This window comes from Varanus komodoensis, unplaced genomic scaffold (genome assembly GCF_004798865.1).
Source record: "Varanus komodoensis strain SLA01 unplaced genomic scaffold, ASM479886v1 scaffold6_4, whole genome shotgun sequence".
Lineage (NCBI taxonomy): Eukaryota > Metazoa > Chordata > Lepidosauria > Squamata > Varanidae > Varanus > Varanus komodoensis.
Genome location: NW_025336347.1, coordinates 37,539 through 47,093, shown reverse-complemented (window position 1 = coordinate 47,093; position 9,555 = coordinate 37,539).

Sequence of the window (9,555 nt, the reverse complement as noted above, 5' to 3'; positions counted from 1 at the left end):
GGGATTGGGAGTAGGAGGCACTGCTTGGCAGTGGTTCCACTCCTACCTCGACGGCCGATTCCAGAAGGTGGTGCTGGGGGACTTTGGCTCTGTGCCATGGCAACTTTGCCATGGAGTACCGCAGGGTTCCATTTTGTCCCCCTTGCTATTTAACATCTACATGAAACTGCTGGGAGAGGTCATCAGGAGGTTTGAGCTGCGGAGCTATCAGTATGCTGATGACACCCAGCTCTACTTTTCTTTTTCAACTAATCCAGGTGAGGCAGTGGCTGTACTGAACCGGTGCCTGGCCAAGGTAATGGGCTGGATGAGGGCCAATAAACTGAAGCTCAATCCAGATAAGATGGAGGTTCTGTTGGTGGGTGATTCGAACTCCTGGGTAGGTGACTTGGGCCCTGCCCTGGATGGGGTTGCACTCCCTCTAAAGGACAGGGTCTGCAGCTTGGGAGTGCTCCTCGACCCAGAGCTATCCTTGGAAGCCCAAATGACAGTGGTGGCAAGGAGCACTTTCCTCCAGCTTCAGCTAATCTATAAGCTGCGTCCCTACCTGGAGGAGGATTGCCCAGCAACAGTAACACATGCATTGGTTACTTCCCAGTTGGATTGGTTACTTCCCAGTTGGATTCCTGTAACACGCTTTACGTGGGGCTGCCCTTGAAGACAGTCCGGATACCTCAGACAGTGCAAAATAGAGCTGCCAGGATGCTGTCGGGGACTGGGCGTTACTCTCATATAACCCCAGTCCTCTATCAGCTCCATTGGCTCCCCATCGAAGTCCGGGCTCAATTCAAGGTGCTGGTTATCACCTACAAAGCCCTTAATGGCTTGGGACCAGGATACCTAAAGGAACACCTTCTTCCCTATTTGCCCTCCCGCCCTCTGAGATGGGCAACAGAAGCCCTCCTCCGGGAACCCTCTGTAAAAGACATTAGGAGACAGAGTACCCGGAGGAGGGCCATCTCTGCAGTGGCGCCCCGACTATGGAATGCGCTCCCCAGAGAGGTCCGCCTGGTGCCATCGTCATATGTTTTTCGGAGTCAGGTCAAGGCCTTTTTATTTAATCAATATTTTAATATGTTTTAATATTGAATTTTATTGTTGTATTTTATTAATTTTCAGCCAGTGTGGATGGTCAATTTATTTATGTTGTAAGCCATCCAGAGACACAAGTAATTGGACGGCATACAAATTTTATAAATAAATAAATAAATAAATAAATGTATAGACTGCACACAGTTGGATGGGATAGCTAATACCCTCAAAGACAGAAACAAAATTCAGAGTGATCTTGATAGGTTGGAATGCTGGGCTGAAATCAACAGAATGAAATGTAATAGGGACAAATAGCAAGGCCTGCACCTAGGGTGGAACATTCCTGCGCAAAGGCATCATCTACTCCACTGGACCACAAGCAAGAAGGATCTTGGAATTGTTGTAGATCACCAAGATATGAGTAAACAATGTGATGTGGCTGTAAAAAAAGATAAAAACTATTTAGGGCAGCTGTAATAGCATTCCCAAAGCATGAGAAGTGTTAGTGCTGACCTACTCAGCTCTGGGTAGACCTTATCTTGAGTATTAAGCACCACATTTCTGAGCACCACAGTTTAAGAAAGAAGCAGACAAACAGAAAAAGACTTAAAAATGATCAGGACACTGGAAACAAAGCCCTGTAAGGAGAGGTGTGAAGAACTGGGCGTGCTTGGCCTTGAGAAGAGAAGACTGAGAGGAGATAGGATTTTATTCTTCAAATACTTGAAAGTCTCTTCCTCCAAGGAAGCCCAGGATCTCTTCCTGGTCATCCCAGGGTGCAGAATATAGGATAATGGTCTTAGGTTACAGGAAGCCAACTCCTGACTGAACGTCAGAAAGAACTTCCTGACTGTTAGAACAATACAAAGGTAGAAGCAATTTCCTAGGGAGGTCATTGTTAAGGATGTATGATTGATCCATCTGGGTTGGAGATCCATTGAAGTCCCTGGCCTTAGCTCCAGGGCCCACTTTGCAGCAGTGCAGGGTCCAAGTTGCTGGCAGGTGTGCCCAGCATTAATGCAGTATTCACCAGGAATTGAGCCCTGTGCACTGCGCCAGCAGCACCCCTCTCCTGTGCCAGGTGCAGCTGCCCGTTGAGCAGCTGCTACTAATGTCAAAGAAGGGTGATCATGAGGGGCTTCCCAGGAAAGGAGCCCTAATGCAGCCACTGCACAAGGAGCATCTCTCTTTTGCACCGCCTGCAGCCATCACTGGGGCTGCTGCAGCTGACAGAGGAAATTGCACAGTTGGGGGTCTGTGAGCAGTCATGGACTTCCTTTGGCCTCAGCTTGCTTCGGAAGACCAGGCCAAGCATTATCTTCTGTTTGTGGGTTTCCTTTGGGCAGCTGATTGGTCACTGTGTGAACAGAACGCTGGACTGGATGGACCCTCAGTCTGATCTGGTGTAGCCTTTCTTGTGCTCTTATGACTGCCATTGTCTCTTTCCATCAGTTTGGTCTGGGAGTGAAGCTGGATGGGTACAGTCAGGACTTGATAGATACTAGGCCTGTAGGATTTGTTTCAAGGGTGGATGGTACACATTTAAGGCACTTTTTACCATAGATACTTCCAGACAGAGGGTTCCTAATGCAGTCATTCAGCAGGCTTTGTGTAACCATTTCAGAATTTTTCCTTAACACTTTTTCTGTGGTTAAAAAAAGAGAGAACAGTAGGAAAACAAGGGAGGGTAATGAGTAGAAGCCAACATCATCTGCAACCTGTGTTAAAATTCTGGGTGTGAGGCAGGGCCTTTTCTGGAAATACCCTGTGACAACTGCTTTGAAAACTTTATGTTGAAAATCAATACATAAATATTCTGAAAACTATATCTCAGAAAAATTGTTCAGACAAATGCAAGTGTGACATCAAAATATGAAAGCAACTGTTTCATAATAACACAACTCATATTTCGGGATTCTTGATCCCTGGCAATCCACCTTAATGTTTTGTTCTCCAGGGTGATTAAGGGATTAGGCCTCCTCAAGCAAAACTAACATTAGCTCACTTTAACAATTCTAGCTACTTGTCTGAAAAGAAAGCATCACAAATTGAACTTTATGCTTATATAAAAACACAGAGAGATAACATACTGGTTTAATTTTTTATGACACTCTCATTGAGTCAGATAGAAGAATCAAGGTGGAAGAACAGTATTTTAATGTCATTTATGTTCTCAGGCAGAACTTCACCTTGATCAAAAAGTAAGTGTCATAATGTTCTGAGCTGTAGAGCGAATAAAATTGGTGCTTTATACCTTAAACTCAGTAGGACCTAATTTTCTAAGCAAAAAGCATTTCAGTGTGTTACATCTATTTCAGCTGCAGAGGTCAGAAAATATTCTCAAGCTGTGATTAATCTAATTGTGATGCAGTGGGGGGGGGGGTTGGAGGGGGAGTAGATCTCTGATTAGGCCCTGATTGGACTTCCTTTACTGTGTTCAATTGCACAGCAGAACTCAGTGCTGTAAATCTGCGATTCATTGCAGGACTCAACCACTGAGCTAGGAAATCAATGAACTCCAGGAAAAAAATATGGCTAGGGAGATGACAAGAAGGGGGAGAAGGCAAGAAAATCAATTTTCTGCTTTTAGATATTGTGAAATCAATATTACAATGCTAATAAATTATACTGGCTGATATAGCAACCTGGCAGCCCTGGCCAGCTGGAGCCTTGGAACTCTTCCTTTCTTCAGACTCACTAAGGTACATGAACCAGCCAACTGGCCTTCTCAGGTTGCTTCGTTGCCATTCATTCTGCTAATAATACAGTAAAGTAACTTTTGCCAGCACAGAGCAAAAGCTACTTTGTCAACTTAAACTTAACAAGTAGAAGGAGAAACAAAATGCTGCTGTGTAAAGGGCTCCCGTTGAGCTCCGAAGAGACTTGCTTTCTCTCAGGATGCTCCATTACATTCCCTCTTTCCCACACTCCACAACAGTCAGTCAGCGTCAGCTCTGCGTGCTCCGTCCTCCTTGACTGACAGAAGATGCCCTACAAGCCTTGTTCTGGTTCTGCAAACACTGGGGGCCCTTCATGCTGGCTGATGCCTCTCCCTTGTTCCTCAGTCTTGAGGGACACTTCGTCATAACTTAACCCTTAAGTTCACTTCCAGAATATTGGGTGATCAGAGCTGTCTATCACACTATGCATTCCCCATATTAACAGGTGCCGTCCTAACCCCATATTTGGTAACAGCCCAAGTTAATGGTGCACAAGTAGTTTGTACAGACATATTAAAATACCTGAAGGCTGTGACATAGAACTGGTGGTTATTCATTTGAAACTCATCCTGTTCCTAGGCTGGATTGTCTTTACTGCTGAATATGCCTTTTTAATGGAAGGAAATAGGCATTGCATCATAGAACTAGTTTGTGATTTCTATAGCATTATTAATGTTTCCAGAGACATTTTCAGCATTTTCGTTCACAATGCCAGCTATACTAATGACGTCATTCATTTTCACAACAGATATGGGGTCTGTCTACATCTACACCATTCATTTCTCTCTCCCCGCCCCACAGTTATTGGTGCAAAATAGAGCTGCCAGGTTGCTGACGGGGACGGGGCGTTATGCTCACATGACTCCAGTCCTCCATCAGCTTCACTGGCTTCCCATTGAAGCCCGGGCCCAATTCAAGGTGTTGATTATGACCTACAAAGCGCTAAACGGCTTGGGTCCTGGCTACCTGAACGAGCGCTTACGTCCGTATATGCCCGACTGCCCTTTGAGATCTGCGGGAGAGTCCCTTCTCCGGGAACCCTCCATGAAAGAAATTAGGAGAGTAAGTACCCGGAGGAGGGCTTTCTCTGCGGTGGCGCCCAACCTATGGAATTCACTCCCCAAAGAGGTCCGCCTGGCACCGTCGTTACTGGTTTTTTGGCGCCAGGTAAAGACCTTTTTATTTAAACATCATTTCAATTGTTAAAACATATGATCTGGCCTGGGCAACTTCTTCTTCCTTCTCTTTCTCCTCCTATATTTTTATTTTATACTGATAATTTTAATTTTGTATTTGTAAATCAATGTATTTTTTGTATTTTTATATTTAATAGTAATTTATTATGTACTATTGTATTTCAATGTATTTTATCATGTTGTAAGCCGCCCCGAGGTTTCGGCAAGGGGCGGCATAGAAATGTTATAATAATAATAATAATAATAATAATAATAATAATAATATCCTATGCAATAAAAAAGGAGAAGGAGGGATGTCATTGTAACTTAGGATGACCCAACCACAGTATTAGTGCCTTGGGGTGATCGCTAATTGTAATGTGATTGTGAATAAACAGGTTATAAACCAAATATTTTCCCCAATTATGACATTAACACAAATATGTGATGGTGCCTCCAAAAGTAGCAGGAACTATTTTATGCAGAAGAACTAATTCCTGCAGGTGTGCTGTGCCGACCGTGCCAGTTGTGTTAATCCCATAATCATTCTTGGTTTGTTGCAGAAGAGTAAAAGGTAAAGGTTTCCCCATGACATTGAAGCCCAGTCATGCCTGTCTCTAGGGGGCAATGTTCATCTCCATTTCCTAGCCGAGGGAGCCAGCGTTTGTCTGCAGACAGTTTTTGTGGCCTTGTGGCCAGCATGACAAAACACTGAGGTGTATGGAACGCTGTTACCTTCCCACCGAAGTGGTACCTTTTATCTCCTTGCATTTGCATGCTTTCAAACGCCAAAGAACCTGAATCATAGGAGTCAAGTGCAATTGGAACTACAGTAGTTTGATCCACATCAGAGTACATCTGATTCATGTTTTGCTCTGGAAGGAAAAAGGCTGTGTGCATGTTCCTTAGCAATCATGGTGCTTTGTTAATAGTTTAGGACCTGATGCAATGATATATTAACCCTGAGAAGATATAGACACAAAAGAGCAGATTGACAATTGAAGTGGTCAATGGGGAAAGAGGGAATCTTTTGCTTTCTTATCTACTGTTTCTCTGCTCCAGATTTCCCTCATCCCAAATTGCAGACACTTGCTTGCTTTTGCCTTCATGTATTTGGAAGTCTGCAGGTGGAAAAGGCCTTAGACAGTTTGGAAAGAAGTGGTGGGTAGTGAAAGTATTGAGCACACTCCTCATGCCACCTCACCATTTATTTTTATTTTTGTACTCCTAAATTATGCCCTCCAAATATGACTTTTCCCTCAGAAAAAGAGCTGCCTGCCGTTTTCCATCATGCATAAACATGATTGAACTGAAAAGCAAGTGTGTGAGTGTGAAAAATGGCTACAGAGTCACAGTTGTAACCCCTGACAATAATCCAACCAACTGGCATACACATGGACAAGACCAATATGTGAACTACCCAATAACTAAAAGATGGAGGTTGCTGCAGTCAAAATACCTAATGTTTTCTGAGATCCAAATGGAAAATGGAAAACACTCATAGATGCTATCTTAAAACGAAATGCAAAAGGTTCACACCACCTGTTTAATGGATCAAATGTCCATATTTTTGGAACTAACAAGAACTGATCCAATAAAACATTACCTGGTGTTTCAACATGAGGAAACCTGAAGCCTCAGACATCCTCAACATTGTGTTCAGAAAAGAAGTCAACAAAGTGCTGGTAGCTGTCTAAATAAATTTCCACCCTGAAAATACCTTTCAATGCTTGTGTTTTGATACATTGATCTGACAAATTGGTAAGAAGGGACACCTTTGTTCTTCTTAACACAATGGATTTATGGGCAGAAAATAAGTCTCCCTCCTACAGGCAAACACAGTTGAAAGAATCACAACACCAGCTTTTGAATGCATTTTCAACAAAAGATGCAAGAATATGATGCGTGGGTATAAGTCTGGCATGGTTTTAAATTAGCTTCTTTCATGCTTGCAGCAATTTCTCTGGTTTCATCCTAACTACTTTCATCCCAGTCTAGGTGCAAGAACTGCATTAAAGCTCCAAATGTACACTTAACACTAATACAGGTATGATATCTGAATAATATGGTAGAACACTGCGTATTGCACTTTTATCAGAATTAACTTGTTGAAGATCAAGTAATAAATAAGAAATTCATTTATTGAAAATTGATTTTATTTGCAATGTTCTGGAATAATAAGTATCAGGACAATATTCAGCCAAATATTATATTTATCGGAGCATGTTTTGTGTGTGTGTTTAAATAGTGTGTGTACACACACATGTACAATTTAATGTTAGAACGGAAATGCAGAGTGGGACATCTACAAGGGAGGATCATGAAACTGAAGGAAAGAGTGGTTAACTTCTGTGCCAACTTTCCTGTTCTTCCTGCAATGGTGTCTTCTTATCTTGGAGGCTGACTAGGGAGAAAAGTTCTGGGGGCAGCATTTAGAAGGCAAATGCTGGAAGGTCCATGAATAGTTAAGCATAGACCTCCAATCTACTGGTCCCCATTGCATGTCATAGACACTTTGGACAAAAATATGAGGTTGGGTGCAGCAGGGTTGCTTACATATTGACCCGGTTCACCCATGCAGAGGGTGTTATAAGCTGCAGTAAACAAGCCAAAACCCATGCTTGGTTCTAGGATTGTGGGGTGGTTTGTTAACAACCCCAGGCACCTACCATCATCAGGTTCACATGTAGGAACAAGCTTCACCTGATCAGGGTAATGAGGGAAAAAAGCAGGTACACAACTGCCACTGTGGCTTATTCATCATGCTCATGTCAAGCAAAATGAGCCATGTGGACCTCCATCCTAGCTCCAAATGAGGGAGACCGCAAGAGAGCCTTAAACTGCATGCATTCATACAGCTTTCCTTTGACAGAAAATAACTTACTTTCTGGACTTTACAAGCATTTTTCATGCGGTTATAGTACTGGTGCTAAACCACTAGTTTCCTTAACTCTAGGGGTGCTTATGCATTACCCTGCATGTGCATTCACACTGAATGTTCATTTATGTGGATGGTGATAAGAATCTGTCCCTCTTCAGGCATTCTCAACCTGAGAAAAGTAAACATAGATATAAAAAAGAGAGGGATGGGGCCTGCAGGTACCTTCTCAGCATCTGTTCATCTTATTCAGAATGGGGGTGTCTTCATGGGCTCACATCTGATTGGTACCCAGCTACTAGAAATTTGCTCTCTAGGATACAGATCAAGTGCATAACTGTACCTCAGTTAAATGGATGCACATATGTTTGTGTAAATTGATGTACACACAGTCATTTATTCAACCAGATATAGTATGGCCCCCTGCTGGATGCTGGGAGCACAACCCGTTTTCACTCTGGTGAGCTGCAGTAGCAGAGTCTCAGAAATATTTATTTATTCAGTGAGGAAACTCTGAAGGAGAATGGAAACTCTGAGAGAGAAAAGAGACTGGGAAAACCACAGAGAGAGGGAATTAATGAAAAACACTAAGTACAGAACAGTGGAGGAGAGAATGGCTAATGCAGCATTCATCCAGTAGCAGCCTTCAGGCAGCAAGCGAGGGGCGGAGGCCCACAGCTGTATTCTAGGCCGGGGCTGCGCAGCAACAACAGCTCGTCCTGAGACAAAAGACCAGAACACTCACTTGTGCTGGATAACTGATATATTGGACTCCATTGGTCCTTTTTGTTTTGTTTTGCCTTGCCTTGCCTTGCTTTCTTTAGAGACTTACGTTAAATTGTAGATATCTGGCTTGTTCCTGTTGCTTCCATCCTGTTCCCCTCCCACCCTGAATCCATGCCATGGGTGCCTCGTGGGTCACTACCCTGACTAGGCTTGCATGATATACAACCCACCACAGTCAGCTAACCAGGGTGAGCTGCTGTGCCTTCCAAACCTGGCATGTTCTCTGGGGGGGGGGGTGATTTTCATGAGCAAGTCCCCTGAGAACCCATGGCTTATTGTCGGTTTGTTCACACCCCATGAGGGTCATGCAAACCAATTTTATCATAGATTGCCAGGACTGGTTACAGAGACACTTGGAAAAAGGAGCCACACCCCACCCACGTGCTGTGCTTTGCTACCTTGCGATGTGGACTCTACCTTACCTGTGAGTGCCCTTCTACCCATCCCAAAGTGACACAGTGCAAGAATTGTCACTAGTTCACCACAGTTGCGGGGGAGGGGCTTCAGCAGAGTGTAAATGTGTTCATAATTATTTACAATATCTTTATTCCCCTATTCCTTCACGAGTGTGCAAGGACATTGATTTGGCTGTCTGGTATGTGTATTCTTTCCCATTCAATTCTCTTGGACGTTTCAGCTGTCAAAGTGAGCTCTGAAGTACAGTAAGTAAGCTACAAGGAAATTAACAAGACAAGTCTGCATATAGGGTGATTTGTATAGAATTGTAAAGAGCCAGGGAAGAAATAGTAGTGAAAGAAAGGAAGGACCCAATTTTGCAAGCACTGTAAATGAGGGAATGGAGGCAAACAAGTACGGTCCCCAAAAGAGGTGGGTGCAATATCTCCCCCCATCGTATATAATGCTGCTACTTTTAAGTGAAGAATTATTACTTTTCAGTGGCCTTCTCCTTCTTCACATCATGACAGAATTCATTTCCATGAGATGAAATGATGGCCACCAATTT